Source organism: Mustela nigripes, chromosome 8 (assembly GCF_022355385.1).
Source record: "Mustela nigripes isolate SB6536 chromosome 8, MUSNIG.SB6536, whole genome shotgun sequence".
Lineage (NCBI taxonomy): Eukaryota > Metazoa > Chordata > Mammalia > Carnivora > Mustelidae > Mustela > Mustela nigripes.
This window is the reverse complement of record NC_081564.1, coordinates 66,162,192-66,182,787: the sequence shown is the minus strand read 5'-3', so window position 1 is coordinate 66,182,787 and position 20,596 is coordinate 66,162,192. Positions and strand designations below refer to the sequence as shown.

Here is a 20,596-nt window from a genome sequence, read left to right as displayed (position 1 = left end):
TTGTTGAGAAGAGAGGACATTCTCAGAATGCCCGGAGGATCTTGCTTCCTCAGCTTCCAGCGCTGTTCTTGGGAGCAGGGCAGGGTGAGCTGGGTATAGAAATGAAGGCGGGCCTTGGGTCCTACAGCAGGGCTGCCTAGGAGAGTCTGAGCACCAGCCACAGATGTAAGCCACCCATGGGATTTTAAATTTCCCAGTAGCCACACACAAAAAGGTAAGCATAAGAAAGTCAAATTAATTGTAGTATGTAAATATGTAATATGTAAATATAAAATTAATTGTAATAATGCATTTCATATAACTCGAAAGGCCCAAATATTTCCACCTATGATCAATATGCCAATTGTTAATGAGGTATTTCCCGTTCTCCTTTTCATGCAAAGTCTTCCAAGTCCTAAGTGCATCTGACACAGGCAGCACCCCTCTGTTAGGACTGGCCACGTTTCAAGGGCTCATTTCAAGCAGCTTGTGGCTACTGTCCTGGACAGCTCAGGTCTACAGTCTAGAATATCTTGTCAGTGGGCACCCAGAGGCCAGGTGTCCCAAGCTTAACAATAGGACTCACTATCATGTCCTCTTCTTATGACACATCCGTCATGCATCCCTGGGGAAATTGGCTTCAGCAATCTGAGATGACTTGAATCACTCATTCTAGATGGTGACTTATGTTTTCTAGAACCAGCCCTAGGGGCGGGTGTCCCCAGCTGGTCTTAGAACTCTAGCATCTGCTGGTTCAAGGCTGACCTCAGGCAGTTCCTAAAGCTCTCTGAGCATCAGAGACTTTGTGGGAAGTAGCACTAATCATTTCTATCCTGCTGGGTAATGATGAGAACTTCAATACAACAATGAGTGATTATCTCGTGACATTCGTTGTCAAGAAAGAATTCTTGTTATTATCTTAAGTCAAACAAAAACCAATTCGAGTTCCCCTAAGTTTGGCAGAAGTTTCCTAGCGGGCATTTCTGTGGTTCTGTCCATTGCACAGGAATGATGGGGCTTTACAGGTCAGGAAAAATGGAGAGGAAGGTGAGGCCTGGATCCCAGCGCATGGCAGCAGGGCCTGCCTGGGGACCCTCCTGGGGCCATCTGGAGGAGGCAGACCCTGCAGGCAGCCTGTGCTCCTGTGTCAGCTCTGCCATAGGGAATCTTGAGGTACCTAGGCCTTCATCTCTAGGGTTTGGACACTGCCAAGTTGCTCTTTGGGACCCACCCCAGGGGTCCTGCTCTAAAAACTGAATGTCCTTCAACCTTTCTGTTTCTATTCTCCTGGCTGCCGCCTTTGAAACGAAGACCCATCTCTACCTTATTACCCACTATCTTTCCTGAGCCATAGACATTCAGGTTCCTCCCTCTGAGGATAAGGGAACCCACTGGCACAGACCGTGGCTACTCTTTCTGGGGATGGGGGTATGGTTTTTATTATTTTGTGAGTGACATCTGCTCTAGCCACAGGCCCCCAACAGCAGCAGCAAAATAAGGTTTGGTGAGAATTCTGCCATGGGGTAGAGGTTTAGAGTGCCTGCAGGCAGATCCCAGGTCCTCCTGGCCTGCTGTGGAAGGAGCAGGCAGTAAGGTCAGTGACACAGAGAGTAAGGGGGTGTCAGCTGTGCTGGAGAACCAGGGCAAAGTCTGCAAAATGAGTGGAGACTCCAGGCCTGGGGACCCAGGCACCGTTTTCAAGATTGGGTCAACACTTGGTTGTGTGTGGCGGGGTCAGCAGTCCTTTGAGGCTCACTGCAGTGGCCCATAGGTCCCCGTGTTGCTGCCTCTCTAGGCAGGAAGTCCTATCCCCTGGAGCAGCTGGCTCCTGCTTCCTGCTGCCTCTCCCAGGGCCCCGAGTTCTCAAAGCTGTCACGAATCAGAAAGAATCCCTCCAAACCTGTGTCATTGTGACTTAACATCTATTTTAAGAGGTAATCCGTGGCACATTTGGAGGACAGTGGGAAGGCTGTTTCACGACATCAAGCACATTTAGATAGAGATGTAGTCATGGCTCTTTCTAAGTTGGCTTTGTGACCCCGGGCAGGTTGTTCACCTTCCCTGGGCCTTAATGTTCTCATCTGTTCAACGGGCGTGAGAACATGTGTTGCCAAGATGCCAGGTGCATTTGCATTTCCAAAGGGGAACTATGAACCTCAATCACCAAAGATTCGAGAGTCTTAGGGCGGCACGCTTTCCCTCCCCATGCCTCTAACAGTGTGTCATTCTGTTCTTTAACATTAGCCTCTCTGTTGCTTCCTGGGGGTACACAGGGAGTGGTTTCTGATCTATCCCTTTACACTTCTGTAGCCGGGAGAGGCGGAAAGCCACATTGCCCTTGACTGACAACCTTCGTATGGGTATTTAACAATTTTAATTTTTCATGATTCCTCTGATAAAAATAGTGCCTGACTAAAAACAAATACGTTTGTATTTTCCATCTCCTTAATTAGTTTCTAATTTGGGGGTTCTTATTAGCTTAAAATCATCCCACTGAAATGGTCCTTGGAGGAGGAAAAAAATGTGAAAACCACAATCAATTCTAGAGAGATCTTGGTATTTAATTATGCTGATTGGAGCACTAGAGACCCCTGGCAAAACGAACCTCTCAGAATAAGCTTGATTTGTGTAATTTGGTTTTTAAAAATTTTGGATGCATATTTATCATATTCAACTATGTGTTCTTGTTCTCCTTGAGATTCTGACTCATCTTCTAGGAGACGGCTGGAGGAACCCACAGGCTCTTGAGACCCTGGGATTCTGGCTAAGCCCACAGAGTTGCTGGTAGGGCCTGGACTGTAGGGAGCACAGGGTCCCCAGCTTGGCTGGTCATTTAAATAGGTCTTTTCTTTAAAAAGAAGAAAGGGAAGGTTAAAAGTCACACAGAGACAGGCGAAGAAAGGATATGGTGGTAGAATTTTGGAACCTCATCGTTGGAGAGAGTCTCCCGTGAAATCTTAGAAAAATGGGCAAGTCCCAAAGGGTTAGAGATGCATCTAGAAGCACATTTTAGGATGTGGTATATAACTTTGGAGGCACTGGGAGGATCTAGTTGCTCAAAAAGGTATCCAAACCCATGGGTCCATATTAGCTTTGCTAATATGCCCCAGGGGAGGTAGCGGACTGTGAAGGGCATTGATTGTCCCTTGGTGACATCTCTGACTGCCCTGTCCTCTAGATAGGTGCATTGCTACCAAGTTTTATACCAAATATTTGGAAGGATGGTACTAAATCTAAAACCAAATCTTAGTTTTTATTAAATTCACGAAAAGGCTAATATATTCCAACATAATTATTACATATGCTTAATCACATTAATTTATTTTAATGTAAATATTTTTATGTTACTGTTCTGAGCCAAATTCTAAAGAAAAAATAAATATATTTCTCTGTGGAAAAAAAAAAACAAAAAACAAAAAACAAAAAACAAATACCAGGCACCGTTTTCAAGATTGGGTCAACACTTGGTTGTGTGTGGTTGGGTCATCTGGACAGACAGATGCAATAGGAAGGACACAGCATCACCCATGATATTTGCTTGCTGTAAAGCTGAACCAGATCTGCTCAAGCTAGTAAATCTAACCACCATTTTACACAGGAACTAGAGAAATAGGCAAAACGCCAATGCAGGGAGGCTATCCACACAGCCACACTGAAACCTCAGGACAAATGCCCTCCATAAACGGGGCAGAGGGAGAGGGAGAGAAAAGCAGACTCCCTGCTGAGCACAGAGCCCAACGTAGGGCTCGATCCCATGACCCCAAGATCATGACCTGAGCCGAAATCAAGAGTTAGATGCTCAACTGACTGAGCCACCCAGGTGCCCCGACTGGTAAAGTCTTAAGAGATACACCAAGCAAATGCACTCTGTGGGTCCAGTTTGAGTTCTGATTTCAGGCCTACCTGCCGTAGATGGACCAATCTGAGAGAAGCCAGGAACATTAGATCCAGGATGGGCGTTAGATATCCAGGAATTGTTATGAATTTTTTAAGGCATGTAATACTGTGACAGGTATTTACAGATGACATGATATCTGGGCTTTTCTCTAAGATATTCCAGATCAAAAAGATGAAGCAAAAATAGCAGATCGTTGCATACTGTTGAAGCTGGTGATGGACACCTAGAGATTTATTAGGCTCCTCTATTTGTGCGCGTTTGAGAAGTTTGATGATAACAAGTAGAATAATAATGAGAAGGAGGAGGAGGAAGAGGAGGAGAAAGAAAAGAAGGAGGTGGAGGAGGGGGAGGAGAGGAAGAAGAAGAAGAAAGAAAGAAGAAGAGAAGAAGAAATATCCTTTTGGATATTTCAGGGCTAGTTGGCTGAGCCCTGAAATTTCATCATCAGCGCTTTATCCACCCAGCTTAAGCCTTCCTTCATCCATCATACGCAGCTTCTCCTGGGAGTGCGACTTCCACTTTAGGAAATTCACAGTGGGTCAGAAGAATATGTCCCCAGTGCAGAAGAATTCCAGGGGAGGTCCAGTTTGGAAAAGTCTGTATTGAACGAAGCCAGAGAGATTTCTCTGGAGCCTTGGTTTGGCTGATTGGCACTGGACATCTTGCATGAGGGTGGGCTCTGGCGATGCGGCGTTCCCCAAGATTATTTGTCATAGGCTTCAAAGGAGGTAGACACCTCCAGCCCCTTCAGGGAAAATAAGTTAGAACCCTAGTTGCAGAGTTGTTTCTGTTTACTCCCTAGTCATCGATTAATCCCTCACTCTGTGTCCCAGTTTTCTTATCTGTAAAATGAGCTTAATATCACCTATCACGTACTTTACAAGACTATGGAAGGGCTTCGTACACAGTAGAGAGCCCAAGAGCAAAGGTGAAATTGTGTGATTTTTGTCTGGGACCATTTTCCAATGCTTGGTCCACGAGGGTTTGCTTGGAGGCTTGTGACTCTGTACACAGGGGGTGTCACACGTCACCTCAAGAATGGATTGTAGGGGGTGTCACATGCTCAAAAGATACAAAGGCGGTAAAAACAAGGTCTCTGCCCTTCAGGAGCTCACAATGGACCTGGGGGGGTGGGCAGTGAGAGCAAGCAATGATGGGGACTAGCAAAGCCATCTAGCCCTTGAGACAAATGAACGTCTCCGATTCAGAGGTAGAGGGGAGTGCTCTCAGTTGGGGTGGTCTGCGGAGGGCCATCCGGATGAGGTGGCACTTGACCTGGACCTTGAAACTGGGGGAGATCTGCACGGACCATCCCTTTGTTAGTTGTAGATCACTTCGTTGGAATACTTCCCTGTCTCCTGCCGCCGCCCGCCCACATTCTGCAGCTGAACACATAAACCTTGTTTGGATTGCAGTACTATCTGACGCGGGGGCCCGGGTCCTCCCCGTCCAGAGCAGGGGTCAGTGCTCCCCCTGCTCAGCCCTCCCGGCCACTCCCATCCTTTCCTCCACTCTATCTCCACCTCTAGTTTCCATCTGCCCACCGGAGCCCAGAGGAGCTGGGATTACTCATCCCGTCCACACTCATCACTCCTGCCCTCCTTTTTAAGTTAAAAAAAAAAAAAAAAAAAGAAAGAAAGTATAAAGCACAGAAACAAAGCAATAAATTATGACTCAGAGACACCCAAGCCTTCATGTGGAAATGTTTATCACTGTCAAATCATTCCTTCAGGCAGTGAGAGAAGACGGCCTGAGCGGGGGTTGTGGGAAAGGTGGGCAGCAGTGGTCTGAGTGGACGTGGAGGAACTGGAGGCACCCTTGGGGGCTGGCCTAGATTCTTGGGTGCAGAGAGCTGGCCGGGGGGGCTTCGACTCTCCTCGTGGGGTGTACGTGCAGTTTGTTAGGGTGTGAATAGCAGTCAAGGGCACTTGCTCACAGAGAGCCCACGCTGTCCTTTAATTGGCACGGCAGAAATGCAAGAGAAGGACCCAAGGAAACAACAGGGCTGGGGTGGGCGCTTTGAGTCAGCAAGGAGACCAGCTCCGTGCCACGCCAGGATTCAGAGATGTGGACACGTGCGTCCTCTTCTAGAGTCTGTGTGGGTAGAGCTCAGCCCACTCCTGGCTCGTTGTAAGGCTCAGGAAGCTACTGTTTGTACTGATATTGGGGGGAGGGGCTTACCCAGTGCCCAGCATGAAGTTGTCCCCCACTGTGCTTTTCATAGTGACTGCACACCTCAGCTTGGGGGTCAGAGGGCCTGCTGTTAATCCTGGCTTCACTACTCACGCAGGTGACTGGGTTTTCCTAAGCCTTGGTATCCTTAGGCGTAAGATGGGGTCCTCCCTCCCACTATGGCTGGGCGGGGGTGGGGGGTTAGCAAATGAAATGATCCAGAGCGAGCCCTTGGCCCCTATGGACCCTCACCAACTTTCAGTCTTTATTTCTACCCTTTCTGCCGCTGTGCAGTAGTATGACAGCCAGCAAGCTCCCGCGAGCCTCAGTTTCCTTGTCTACGAAATGGAAATAATGAGATTACCTGCCCTGCTGACGTGGCGGCACAGTGAGGAGTGAGTTTAACAGGGAAGTAAGGTAACAACGTTGGAAGGAGTAGCCAGAGTTCATCAAACGTTTAAAAAAGCGTATGCGCATGTCCGTTCCGGTCAGGTAGTCCCACGTGTGAACGCGCACACACAGACCATACTCAGAATTCCCGGAGTGGCCAGAAGGGTGCCCAGCGTGACGCGGGTGTCCTGGGAGGGAGACAGGTAGCACCTGTCTCTGAGCTGGTGTGTATTGTGCTTTTTGGCTGCTTCAGTTTCCCGCAGGCCAGTTGGCCCCGTTTCTGGCCGGCTGCCCCGTGCTCTTGGGGGTGGGAGAGGCACGTGGGGCCAGGCCCCAGAGACCTGGCATCCGGCGTGGCCTTTAGGCTGCCCTGGGTGAAGCCGGAGCAAGTCCTGGAACGGGTTGATGAATGGATCATCTGCTATTTCACCTGCTTCTGGGGGGGGGGGGGCTTCTTTTCGGTTAGAGACACACCCCTTGAAGCAGCCGTCCCTGACCCCGGTCCTCTGTTGCCTCTCTGAGTCGGAAAGTGCTCCTTCTCCTAGCCCTGGCCGTTGGGGCCGAGATCAGCTGTCCGTTTACCCGCTTATTCTAATTTGCTTTATAACTCAGCACTCGCTCTAGGTTTTGATTTACAGTTAATGGTTCATCTTTGAATGAACACTTGTCTGGAAACTTCCATCAGTCAATGGTGATGGTATTGACTTGTAAGCAGGGAATGAGTCCTGGGGTGCTACGTCTTTTTATTTTTGGGGGGGGGCAGTATTTCCCCCTTTTCCCCCTATCAGCCACATAAGAAACCCTCCACAAATACAAACTCATTTTATTCTAAGGCCACATGGTGTTGTGGAAAGAGCACAGGCATCTGTCGGGAGATAGGAACTCTGGGTGCCACTTTGCTGTCAGCTCACTCACTGTATGATTCTGCATGAGAAAATAATGACCTCTCTGAGCCTCAGTTTCTCTTCTGCCAGGAAGTGCAGGGTTGGGAGGGCACTTCTTGTCCTGAGCCTCTGACAGAGCAAATCAGCCCAACGAAGTGTATAATGAATGTGAGATATCTGTGTTCAGATTACAAATATAATAACTGCTTCATATAAGAAAAGAATTACAAGTGTGTCACCGAGAAAGCGAAAGGAACTATAACTCCCCTTCCCCTCCCAGGGACTAGCATGGCATTATTCTATTTGTATGGTCACTGTGGCTCTGGAAAATAGATCCAGATGGCCCCAACATGAGATCAAGCTACGTATTATGTTCTGCAGTTTGTGTTTCTACTTAATGTATCTTTAAAAAAACTACTCACATTGCTCACTCTTGTTTTTTATAATATGGTTTTCTAGAGTATGGACATCATCTATTAATAGACTAGAATTAATTTCACTAATGGACATCTGGGTGGTGGCAGTGAGTTGTCATTGATTGGATGATTGGTTGCCCCTCCTATTCCGCGAGCAGGTCAGAGAAGAGCCCGTGAGGGGAGAGCACGCTTCCAGGGCCAAAGCCGCCATCCTGAGTGAGGGTGCTGCTCCCCAGAACTGGGGGCACAGTGAGGAGGGCCTGGGGTGGGGTGGGCTGGAGCCACGGGCAGGCCAGAGCCTAATGGTGTAAACACATTCTTAGAGCAGCTTGGTTGCTGTGGGACCATGGAATGCCAGCAGCTGGGACAACTGTGACTCAGGGCTGAGTCAGGGAGCGGACGTGGCATAGCCCTCCCGAGGTGGGCAACCTTGAACGGCACTGGCCTGGTACCAGCCCTGGCCTTCACCTCCTCCCTCCGCTGCCAAGGCAGGGATGCCAGGCCACCGCGGGCAGCTCCATCAGGCTGCCTATCTGTCCCCCTGTTCCCAGCCTCCAGGAGGCTGGAGGCTGGTGACCTACCCTCCTGGGTCCTTGGGACTGCGGGATCCCAGGCAAGGCAATATTAGGACCCATTTTTCAGAGAAGGCAGAAGGGAGACCTTGGTGGTGCTTGTGCCTAAAAATTATTTCCTCCTTCCCCTTTACTCTTGTGTTTGACTGAATTAGAATTTTTGAATTGGTAAAGCATTTATAGGGTTTAAAAGTCAAAATGACATATAAAGGTATATACCCAGAGCTCTCCGTCTCCCTCTTTTGCCTTCTGTAGGCGACCGTTTACATAATTTTCTGATTTATACTTCCAGTGTTACTTTCTTCCAAAATGGAGAAACTCGAATATGTATCTTTCGTTTTCCACCTTACCATAAAAAAAATACCTTCCGTATATCCTGTACCTTTGCTTTTCTTCTTTCCTTGCATGTATCCTTGAAATGTCTCCATATTAGCACACAGATCGCTTCCTCAGTTATTTATTTATTTATTTATTTATTTGCTTATTTATTTTTTTAATAGCCGTGAAGTAGTTACCAGATGCATGGATAGAATTTTTTTTAAACAAGCCCCCTATAGAGGGACACTATGATTGCTTCCAGTTTTTGACTATTAAAAACACTTCCGCAGGGACGCCTGGGTGGTGCCCTGGGTAGGTTGGGCCTCTGCCTTCGGCTCAGGTAATGATCTCAGGGTCCTGGGATCGAGCCCCGCATCGGGCTCTCTGCTCAGCACGGAGCCTGCTTCCCCCTCTCTGCCTGCCTCTCTGCCTGCTTGTGATCTCTGTCTGTCAAATAAATAAATAAAATCTTTTTTTAAAAACCCCCCAAAAAACAACAAAAAAACCCACTTGCAATCTGATGTCAGGCTGGACCGTTTTGTTGCGTGTGGGTACATGGTATATAACAAACCACCCAAAATCTTTTTCCAGAAGTAGGCGGAGTATGCATTATCTTAGAGCAGATATGTGAACGAGACTTTGCTCCCAGATTCCCATGCCTGGTTGTCCAAAGGACCCCGTCCCCCAGCTCCCTGCATGCCATAGCCACCAAAATGTCTGCCCAGATGCAGTGTCCTCCGCCAGCTGATCTGGGACTTTAGAAATGGTCTTTACTTTCATTTCCTCTGGTGGTCTCAGCAGAGACTCAATCCTGGGCCCTAGACATCTGAAGTCTCTGGAAAGGTTAGCCCGAGTCCTGAGCCCAGCGGCAGAAACGTCATGGCCTGGATCTGTCAGGGGGTGTGGGTTCTGGTCCCAGATCTACTGCCGATGAACCGGGGACACTGCAGCAGCATCCCCCCCTGCGCTGTCCTGTCGGGGAGCCGAGTGGCCTGACCTCCTCTCCCACGCTGACCTTAGGTGGTGGTGGGAGCAGCCGGATGGCATTCAGGGCAGTTTTAAATTCCTGAGGCTTGGGTTAGCAACGAACGCGGGCCTGCCTGCTGGTGTTGCCTCCCCTCCCCGGGGGGCCGGAATGCTCTCTTTAACGTGAAATCCAAGCGTCCATGAAGCTGGCTTGTACGCGTTAATAAAACGATGCCCACGTGCGGATTCCCATTACTCATAAGTACATTCATTTGGCTACAGATTTGTGGCGCCCTTTCATTGCTAGTGCATGAAAAAGGGATATTTCACACACGTTTCACACAAGCACTGTGATTTAGCTTCTGAGTGAATAGGAATCGATGCCACAGCCAACCGCCACCCAAGAGCCCGTTTATATTGAATCATGGGCTGCAGCGGCCCCCCTTGCCCAAGGATCTTGTCGGATCTGATAAGGTAACAGTAATAATAACCCACAATTTCATTACGTGGGCTCCCTCCCCAGGACTTTGCTGCTGGCCCGTGTGCCTTCTTTGTGGTTTAGTTTCTTCCTGTCCCGGGTGTGCCTAAGTCAGCCGGGGTCTCCCCCCAGGAAGGAGGTCTGGGCCCCAAGTCTCAGTCAACCAGCTGGTAGATTGGTCTGTCCTGCACTGATGCTGTCCTGCACAGAACCCCTCAAACGCAGCGGGTCCACACCTACCACGTCCTCGTCCCGTGAACAGCACCGCCGTTGGCTCCGTCCACCCGGCCTCCTGCTTCAGCCCACCTGCTTCCCCTAGGCTCTGCGTGTTCAACGTCCCTGGAGTCTGGCTCTTCTCTGCTCCCCCTGTCCTCATGTAGCCCAAAGCTTCTCCCATGCACTAGCTCTGCAGCCCAAATGGCCTCTCTGCCTTTCCTCTTGCCACCTTGACCCCGATCTTTCCAGAGCAATATGTCATCTTTGCTGACCTCTTGGTGCTTCTAGGACAAAGGCAGAAATTCTTGCTGGGACCCACAGGGCCTGCCCACCTGTTTGCCTCCTCCTGCACCCTCTTTCCTTTGGTTTCTGGAAGAAGCAGTGTTCTTTCCCTCCTGGGGTGGTATGCAAGCTGCTCTCTCTGGGAGCTGGCTTCCCTCAACCTCATGGGTTGAACCCCTGCACACCCATCAGAGAGCAGCTAGGTGGTCCCTCTCCTGACCCTCTGGGCTAGGTCCGGTCCCTTGTTAGCCCTGATCACAGTTATATATAAAAATCTCATGTAATGAGCTATTTGATATCTGTCTCCTCACCAGAGGGTAAATTCCATGTCCTGTCGACAGCTGGACGCCAGCACAGCACACAGAACATAGTAGGAGCATATCGAATGAGGGGAAGCATGAGCAGCCCGTGTCCCGAAGGGCAGGGCAGGGGGACTCAAAGAACACAGACAGCCAGTGAACGTTCCTTTTGTAGCAACATCAGTCGGATGACACAGTTGTGGGAATACAAAGGACTTCAGAGGTAGTCTGGAGTCCCAAGCCCCTCTGGGAAGGAGGGAGAGCAGAACTGTGGCCAGGACTGCAGCCTCTTGGGTTCCAACTGCCTGCCTTCTTGCTGTGTGTTCTTGAGCAAGTTGCCCAACCTCTCTGAGTCTCAATTTCCTCATCCGTAAGATAGGAACAGCACCTTTTCCGGGAAAACACTGTGAGGAATTAAAAGGGAAGAAACGTGTTACATGAGAAAACCCATGTGAGGTGCTCAGCAGAGGGCCAGCCCTGAGTGCCTATGGGCTGTTATTATTATATTACAGAGCATGACAGTGAAACCCAGAGAGGTTAGGCTTCCTGAGCAAGATCACACAGTTCCTAACGCCCAGCCTGGTTTTCTGTACTGGTCACTGGACTGAGCCGTCTCCAGACATTCTGATCATATTGCTGTGACATAGTGCTCCTCAATCGGGGTGACTTTACCTATGCCCTCCCACTCTCCCGGGGGCATTTGGTGATGTCTGTAGACATTTTTCATTGTCCTAAAAGGGGGAAGGGGTGCTACTGATGTTTAGTGGGAAGAAGCCTGGGGTGCTGGCTGGGGGCTGGACAGGAGCCCCACCCCCAGCAAAGAATCCCAACATGTCAATAGTGCCAATGTTGAGAAACCGTACTATGGCATTTATAGGGGGACGCCCTCTCTGAAAAGGCCAGAGGGTGCCTTGTAAGTCTGTATCTGGGGCAAATGGCCTTTCTTGCTCGAGGCTGAGCAGGGCTCCAAGGCTGAGATAGAACAGAGAAGCAGCCAAGAGTCAACCAGCTGTTTATCGTGGAGAGAAAATGGAACAGGGGTGACCTCAGAAGTGTATGGGCTTCAGGAAGTATGCGTAGTTTTTCTGAGGGGCATCTTTGCCAGAACTTTACACATCTCAGCACCCACCTTCCGCTGTTCCCTTTCCAAAGGGTCTTTGGCTCATCCAGGGTTTCGGGGTGCTTCTTCAGAAATGGGGGGGGTCCTTGCTGGAATGGCTCAGGGAGCAGCCGTGCAACGTTACACGTCTGCCCGTGGCTCTGTGAGCAGCTGCCCTTGGGAGGTGTGAGGACTCAGGGAAAGTGTAAATCACACTCCGTCCAGCTTCCCTACCCCCAGGCCCGCACCATTTTCACCTAGGAAAAGTCAAATAAAAATGCATTCCATGTTCTAGTCCTAAAGGAGGCAGGATGGGGAGGAGCCAGGGAGGGTGACCAGCCGCCAACAGCCTTGATGAAGCGTACCTGAGCCGCAGGGTTTTTCTGGCCTTAAATGCAGCCTGGGGACCCCTGGAAGCCGGTGGTCCTGAGTGTCCTCTCTGCGGTCCAGGTGCAGGGGGCAGCCTTGGGTCCTAACCCGCTGTGTGGGTTAGATGGGAGCTCCCAGCTCCTTTCAGGGTTGATGAGGCCTTCAGAGGGTGCCTCACTTCAGGGGACGAGCCCGGCCATGAGGAGGGATTCTTGGAGCTGGGGAAGGTCCATTGCCTGGGGGGCCACACAGATGCCCAGGGTTTCCGGTCAGGTTGGCTGCAGGAGGGTTTGGAAAAGAGCATGAGGACCTCCTTCCCAGAGGCAGGGGTGCCCAGAGCCAGGGTCCAAGGAGCAGGGCCGAGGCTGCCAGCACACTCCCTACAGCTGACAAGGTGCTCTTCAGGTAAGGCAAGGGGGTCGCAGCTGACTGGACGTGAGCTGCGGTACGGTCCATGGTAGATGATGCTTTGCAGGTGTTTGGCCCTGTGTCCGGTCTTTGCCGCCCGCCTGGGAGCCTCCGAGGAGAGCAATAGCTGGCTGGTAGTTCTGTCTGGGATTTGACCGATTCTCGCCTCCTCTGCTGTTCTCTCGGGTTCCGGCAGCCTGCTCTCCCACCTGGGTTTCTACAATAGCTTCCTGATTGGCATACCAGCCTCCCCACCTCACCCGCCATGAGCCATCCTCAAGGCCGCAGCCAGAGAGATCCTTTAAAATGTATCAGATGGTTTTCTCTTTTGCTCAGAACCAGTGGCTCTCCATGTGGCTCAGAATAAAAGCCAAAGTCCCCTGAGTGGCCTGCAAGGCCCCTGGGGTCACTCCGCTCTGGCCTCGCTAGCCAGTTCTCCGGTCCCTTTGCCTCAGGGCCTCTGCCCAGATTCTTTCCTTTGCCTAGAAGCTCAGTCCCCCCGAAGCTCAGAAATGGACAAGTCTCTTCCTTCCCCTTCCTCAGGACTTGGCTCAAATGCCACTTTCTCCATCACATCTTCCCAGACCACCTGCTTCCTGTCTCCCGGATCTTCATATCTGTCCGTGACACTCGTAGATGGACGCTGGGTATTGTGGGGACTGTCTATCTCCCTACACTCGAATGTGAGCTCCAAAAAGGTGGGAATTTTCTTTTTCTACTGCACTCGCTGGCATAAACCCAGAGCCAGGGACAATCTCTAGCCTGCGATGGGTACTCGATATATTTTTTCTTATTTCCCCCCTTTCGTACCACTGACGCTTACAACTGGCTTTATCACAGTCTCTGTCTCGTGACATTCTCTCTCTTGGCCCATGCATGCTCTACTTTTATTTACTTATATAGTTATTTAGTTATTTTTATTAATCGAATATGCACCCAAGAGCTTGTCATCCAAAACAAAGCAAGGATTTAACAAAACCTACATCCGAACATGTGATCCGGCCTCACCCCATCCCAGTGTCTCCCCACTGAGATGATCGTCTTTCTTAATTTTGACTTTATCGTTCTCCTGTTTTCCCTTTTATTTCACTTCATTGCATCCATATGTATTCCTAAAAAGTATGTCTTACTGTAGTTATTTTTAGCCTATACAAAGCCTATTATACTGTACATAATCTTCGAAGTCCTTTGCACTCAATATTATATAAGGTCCCCCTCCATTGTTGCATCTGCTGTGGCAAAAAGGATGAGTGGAGTGAATATCTAACTTTCAGTCCCCCCATAGTGCCAAGTTCGTAACAACAGCTAACATCTACTAAGCACTTCCTCTGTGCAAGGCACTCTCGTGTTTTATTAGCCCCACTTAACAACAGGTGGGAAGACTGAGACAAGAGGTAAGCACTGGCCTAAGGTCATACCAGAATGGGTCAAGGGGCAGAGGCAGGATTTGAACCGATGTAGTGTGGTTCCGGAGGCCTTGCTCCTGTCCCTGCACCATACCCCCTGTCTGAACACATGAGGTAGCTTTCTTGCTTGCACACACACTCACCCCCATGGCCAGCAGGAACCCTGCTATTCAGTCACAAACACAGTCAAAAATTCAGTTACAGAGCCTCTCAGTTACAAATCAAGGTTTGACACAGACACAGACACGTAAGCGCGCGCGCACACACACACACACACACACACACACACACGTATACACTGGCTCTCGGGAATCACTCACAAATACTTGTTAACTGATGGAAAATTTATATTAGGAGAGATAGACCTTAGCTTCTGATGCTTGCCAAGAGCTGTCTGTCTGTCCCTAGACAGAAATAGACATTTCTGTACATCTCTTCTCTATGAAAAGAAAAAAGCCATCTAGGTCTTGTGCTTCCAGAGGCTGGTGGCTCAGGATCTAGCTGGACAGTCTGTGCCCTTGGCCTTGGCTTCCAGGAGAGCAGGCTGGACAGTGCCATTGGCCTGGGGGAGGAAGAACCTGTTCAGGACAGTTCATCTCCCTCTATAACAGAGCCCCAGGAGACCGCAGGGGCCTCACTGAGCAGAGCTGGGCAAGAGCTGATCCTTCTAGGGACCCCCTAGCCATCAGGTGCCCCCTCGTGGTACTAGGAGCACCCTCTCAAGGTTGAGATTCTTTCTACATTAGAAACTAAAAGAAGGGATGGAAAACTGGAGGGCTGGGCACAGACTCCAGCCCAAAATAGACGCTGCCCTGAGAACAATTGCCCTGGCCCCAGGGGTCACACTCAGTAAGGCTGAGGTCAGGCAAATAAATGAACATTGTGGTGGGTTTGGTCCTGAGCCCAGGGTTGGGCTTGTGTGAGTTGGGTGTGACCACAGGGAGGACAGGGCCATGGAATTTACCCCTCTGGCGTGCAGAATGGCCCACTATGCCAGCCAGCTGTTGCCCAGGCCTGGAGCCGAGCTCTTTTGCAAGGACTACCTGGGACTTGCCTCACTGAGCTACAGAGGGAGGGCAGACGAATCTTACAGGGCAGCTGGATCGCTGATAACCAAGCGGGGTGGAGGGGGCCAGAAGCCTGACCTTGGGGGGCTGGGAGTAGAGGTGCATGGGTGACCCAGAGGTTCCAAATCTGTCTGATGGGAGAAGTAAAGGAAGCTAGGGGAATGCTCTGACATGTTCTGCTTTTTGCTATCAATAGGGGGCGGCAGAGAGCAAAAGACGAACAGTGGGGCCTCCAATGCTAATAAGTCCATCCCAGCCTCAGTTTCCCCTGAGCACTGGTGGGCCTAGAAGCCTTCAAGCTAAGTGCAGGTGTGTGGCACTGTGGAAGGGCAGGGCGCCCACTGGGGTGGGGTGGGGTAGGGAGGCAAGGAATTTTCCAGAAGGGGGAAGGACTGTTTGAACTCATGGCCAGCACTCTCCACCCAGGCTGCACATTGGAATGGCCCCAGGAGCTTCTGAAATACTGACACCCTGGCCCATCCAGACCCGGAATTAGAAGGTCAGGGGAAGGGCCCCAGAGACAGGTCTGTTTTAAAGCCTCTGAGATGATTCTTCTCTTTGGCCAGGACTGAGATCCACTGAGTCAGACACTGCTGTTTTGAGTACCAGCAAACACTCCCCAACGCCGCCATAGCTGTGGGACCGAGTACTGACTTCTACAGGACAGCGATGGTGACATGGGCTCACATCAGGGGCTGCTCTGAGAATTATGGGGAATGTTGTGTGCAAAGCCTGCTCATGGCTGCCGCCCACAGGGAATCTGCACAGTCAGGTCAGGGCACTTGTCCCTGGAGGACAGCCTCTGGACCCGCCATCCTCGGAGCAGGGCCTTCGTTCGGGGTCCTTGGGGACACACAACATTCGGGGAAACGTTTTGTTTCTGGAATCTGAGGTCTGGGAGGAGCTGACCTGGAGGGCCGGGTCAGACTGGTAGACACCGTCTTGTGCCGGAGCCTCAGGTCAGAGATGATGAGGACGGTGCCTGCTTCCCTGAAGCCTTTATCCTTGGTCACAGTGTCTAGCTGGGGTAGCATTTTAGCCAAACCTGGGGGAAGGGCAGCATTTGTGGAGTGTCTCCTATGCGTTAGACATGTTCACATCTATTTCACACAGTTCTCAAAGCCACCCTGTGTGATGGATACACACATCCCCCTTTTACAGAGGGAGAAACTGGGGCCCAGAGTGGCCCAGCCACTTGCTCAGGGTCACACAGAAGAACCAGGCCTGTGGACTTTTCGCCGTACCATAGCCACCTCCCCAGAGTTATAATCCATGGCTTCCTCCCCAGGCTGAGGGCTTGCAGGTATGGACACCGGGGGGATGTGTCTGGGGTCCTCAGAGCCCGTGTCCTAAATTCAGCCACCTCATCTTCCTAAACCCAGACATGGGTTTTTTTCTTTTCAAAGTCTCCCCACCCTGATCTTTTTTTAAAAAACCTCCTTTGTTTGTTTTCCATGAAGATTTTTAGAACATTCTTTTAACAATTCCAATTCTTCTACAGCTATAAGGAAGGGGGGGAAATGAGTAAGGGTTCTCAATTTTTGAGGCCCAGGGCAGGCCCCAGGTGCCCTCTGAGTGGCGGGGTCTGGGTGGGAAGTCTGGGGGGCCTGGTTACCAGGTCTCTAGGGCTGGACAGTTGGTGATGTGTATCTCCAAGGATGAGAGGCGTAGGAGGACTCGTGATCCTCCCTGAGCAGGGCGTGGCTGGGGGCTTCTAGGTGCCCCAGTTGTCATGCAAGTCTGTGCTGATCCATAGGGCCTGTCTCCATGGCCTGCCTATAGACGTCTTCCCATTTTGTGTTACACTGATGGAGTGGGGAGCCATGAAGCTGACTGAGCCCGCCTGTCAGAGCTGGACTTGACTCAGGGGCAGGTCAGGACAGTTGGATGGAGTGGGACAAGGGTCCAACTCTGTAGCCCCCCTAGAGAGGCTGACTCAACTATGCCCCTTAGGAGCTGCTGTTCCTACTGAGAGTGTGGGGCTGAACATAGGCTCCAGTCTGCCTCCTTACTTCCCACTTTGCCTAAAAGGAGGAAACCGAGTCCCAAAGCAGCAGGTAACTTCTTAAGGGTCCTAAGGCTAGTAAGCGGCAAGGTAGGGGGATCCTGAGTGCCAGACCATTGCTCTTTGCGCTGAGACGGGGGGGTGGTGGGGAGGACGGAGAAGAGGAGGAAAACGGGATGACCTTGAGCATCAGGAGCCCTTGTGGGAACAATTTCCACTTTATTGTGAATCCAAGCGCGTGCTATCCCAGCTTTGCCTCCCCCACCAGATTACAGAAGCACTGTGGTCATTTTCCTGTATCCTGTTAGGGTTTTGAATTTTCAAAAGTCCCTGAGTCCTGTGAGCCTAATTCAGTACTGGTGTGCCCATTTACCCCCAGCAGATTTCCAGCTGTTGACAAGTGGCTGGTGCTTCTCTCAAGGTCAGCTCTCCAGGTACCTGCTTTATGCAGAAGTCACTGTGTTCCCAGTGTCTCAACTCAACTGGCTTCTGCAATCACACACGTTTGTCCCAACTTTAATTGGCACTCTTGAAGGCATTCCCCAGGCAGATGACACGGTAGGCTCTGACAGCCTGAAAAGAGGACAGGAGAGGGCTGTCATGCCCGCGGTCACCATGTCCTCCATGGAGGGCTCCTTTCATCCCAAGTGGCTGTGCAGACCCCAGGCGAGGATGGGCAATGGAGGGAAACCATACCCATTAACAGCCCTGCTCAGGACTCCCCTGCTGGCTGCAAAAATGCCTGCCTGCAAGCTTGTGAAGTCCCAGGAGAATGTTAAACATGAAAGCCAGGGTCAAGGCTAGTACTTGAGGTGGCCTGCAGCTTTGAACCCTTCTCCCAGCTGGCAGCCATCTCTGGAAGGGTGGGCTGGCCTGGAGGGGAGGGGACAACTGTGGGTTCTTCCTTTTCTGATCTCTGAGAAACCTCAGCTGGACACATCTTCCTAAAGGGACTTTCTGGAAGGGCCAGGTCTTGCTCCTGACGGTGACCCAGTGCTGTCTGTCATCCCCTGAGTTAGTTCCAGCAGCTCTTAGCCATTATTTGCAGTGATCCCACACCCTTGTCTCCGCTCCCCCTTCGCTGGGAATTTCAGATGAGCCATGACAGAAAGGTTAGTGTACATATCCCAAATACTGTATAGGACATACTTTACTAAAAAATCTTTGTCATTTGTCTGAAATGCAAATCCAGCTGGACATCTTGTATTTTTGTTTGCCCGATGAGGCGCTTCTCCTGCAGAGAGATCGCCCCTTATGGGAATGGGACCAAGAGGGGTTCCTTCTGTCCTCTGTAGGACCTGTTCCACTTACCCATGCCCCCGAGGTTGTAATGAGGTACAGGTTATGGTGCGGTAGGTCCGGGGTGGGGCTGAGAGCTGAGATTCTGTATTTCTAACAAGCTTCCAGGCTAGTGCTGCTGGCCTAGACCAGACTTTGAGTAGCAAGGAGAGAGGGAGAGCCTGTCTCCAGGCTGACCTCATTCCCTAGGAAGTGAGCTGGAGGGGGGTTGGTGGGAGGAGGTTTGAAAACATTCACTGCTTGGGGCTCACTTCATAATTCCGAGTTCATTTATCTCGGTTGGGGCCCAAGCAAGGGACATTCAATGAATTAAAAACAAGATTTTTTTTTATTGTGGTATAAAGACATAACAAAATTTACCATCCTAACCATTTTTTTTTTTAAAGATTTTATTTCTTTATTACAGACAGAGATCACAAGTAGGCAGAGAGGCAGGCAGAGAGAGAGAGAGAGGAAGAAGCGGGCTCTCTGCACAGGGCTCTATCCCAGGACCCTGGGATCATGACCTGAGCCGAAGGCAGAGGCTTAACCCACTGAGCCACCCAGGCGCCCCACCATCCTAACCATTTTTAGGCGTACAGTTCGTAGTGTTAACTGTATTCCCTTTATTAGGAGACAGATCTCCAGAACTTGGTCATCTTACAGATCTGAAACTCCATACCCATGAAACAACTCCCCATTCTCTCTTCCTTTCAACCCCTGGTAACTACCCTTTTACTTTCTGTTTCGACCCATCTGACTACTTTAGCTATCCTCGGGCGGTATTTGTCGAGGACTGGCTTATTTCACTTCGCATCGTCTCCTCAAGGCGCATCCAGGTTGTAGCATGTGATAGGATTTCTTGCCTTCTTAAAGCCGAACAATACTTCTTTTTCTGTATCTACCACATTTCGCTTATTTGTTCATCTGCTGATGGACATCTGGGTGGCTTCCATCTCTTGGCTATCGTGAGTAATAGTGCTATGAACATGGGCGTGCAAGTATGTCTTTGAGAACTTGCTTTCAATTCTTTTGGGTATGTACTCAGAAATGCGATGGCCGGATCATATGGTAGTTCTATTTTTAATTTTTTATAATTAAAAAATTTGAGGACTCCCCATGCTAGTCTTCATAATGGTTGCACTACTTCACATTCCCACCAGCGGTGCACATGGGCTCTAATTTTCCACATCCTCTCCCCAGGTGAATCTAATTCTCAAGCAGGCTTGAGAACCACTACCCTAGGCTCTCTCTGGGTCGTCTCTCTTCTCTCCCTGACCTCTGGGCAGGTAGGTGCAGGATGGATCCATTCCATGACTCTAGGGAGGTTTGTGGAGTGGAGCATGCCTGGGAAACAGAAAGTCTAGCTTCGAATTCAGATTAAGCGCTGTGTGACCCCTGCTAAGCCACTGAACCTCTCTGATCCCAAGACCCACACTTATAAAGGGATGGGGGTAGAGGTACCTGGGTGGCTCAGTTGGTCAAACCCCTGCCTTCTGCTCATGTCGTGATCCCAGGGTCCCTGGATGGAGCCCTGCATTGGACTTCTTGCTCAGTGGGGAGCCTGCTTCTTCCTCTCCCTCTGTCTGCCACTCCCCTCTGCTTGTGCTCCAGCTCCCTGCTGAGCAGAGATCCTGATGTGATGCGGGGCTTGATCCCAAGACCCCAGACCCCAGGACCTGAACCAAAGGCAGAGGTTTAACCCACGGAGCCACCCAGGTGCCCCTTAAATAAAATCTTAAAAAAAAAAAAAAAAAAAAAAGGAATGAAGGTGGTATTAACTGTAACAAGAGGAGGATCAGGTGGGCCATGTGTGCAAGAGCTTCTTGGATCCTAAGTAGCCATGAGAATGTCAGATGAGGGGATGGGAGGAATTGAGAAAAGACTATATATAGAAAGTCAGCGTCTGGGTTCAGGAAGGCCACTTGCCAAGGCACTCCTGCCCCGTGGCATCACGGAAGAGCTTGTCTGCCCACCACTGTCCCAGCATCTGACGCTAGTGTCCTCAATGAGCCAATGGTTGCTGAGACACTGTCCCTGAAGCCTCGGGGCAGCTGAGCTCCCAGGGGCAGGGCCCAGGCCACGATCAGAGCG

The 20,596-nt window shown here is 50.5% G+C and overlaps 1 protein-coding gene across 3 annotated transcripts in view; it reads left to right on the top strand.

Moving 5' to 3' along the window:
* Nucleotides 1-20,596, top strand: part of ZBTB7C (zinc finger and BTB domain containing 7C) — a 337,583-nt gene that overhangs the window by 68,709 nt on the left and 248,278 nt on the right. The gene's annotated exons all lie outside the window — the stretch shown is intronic.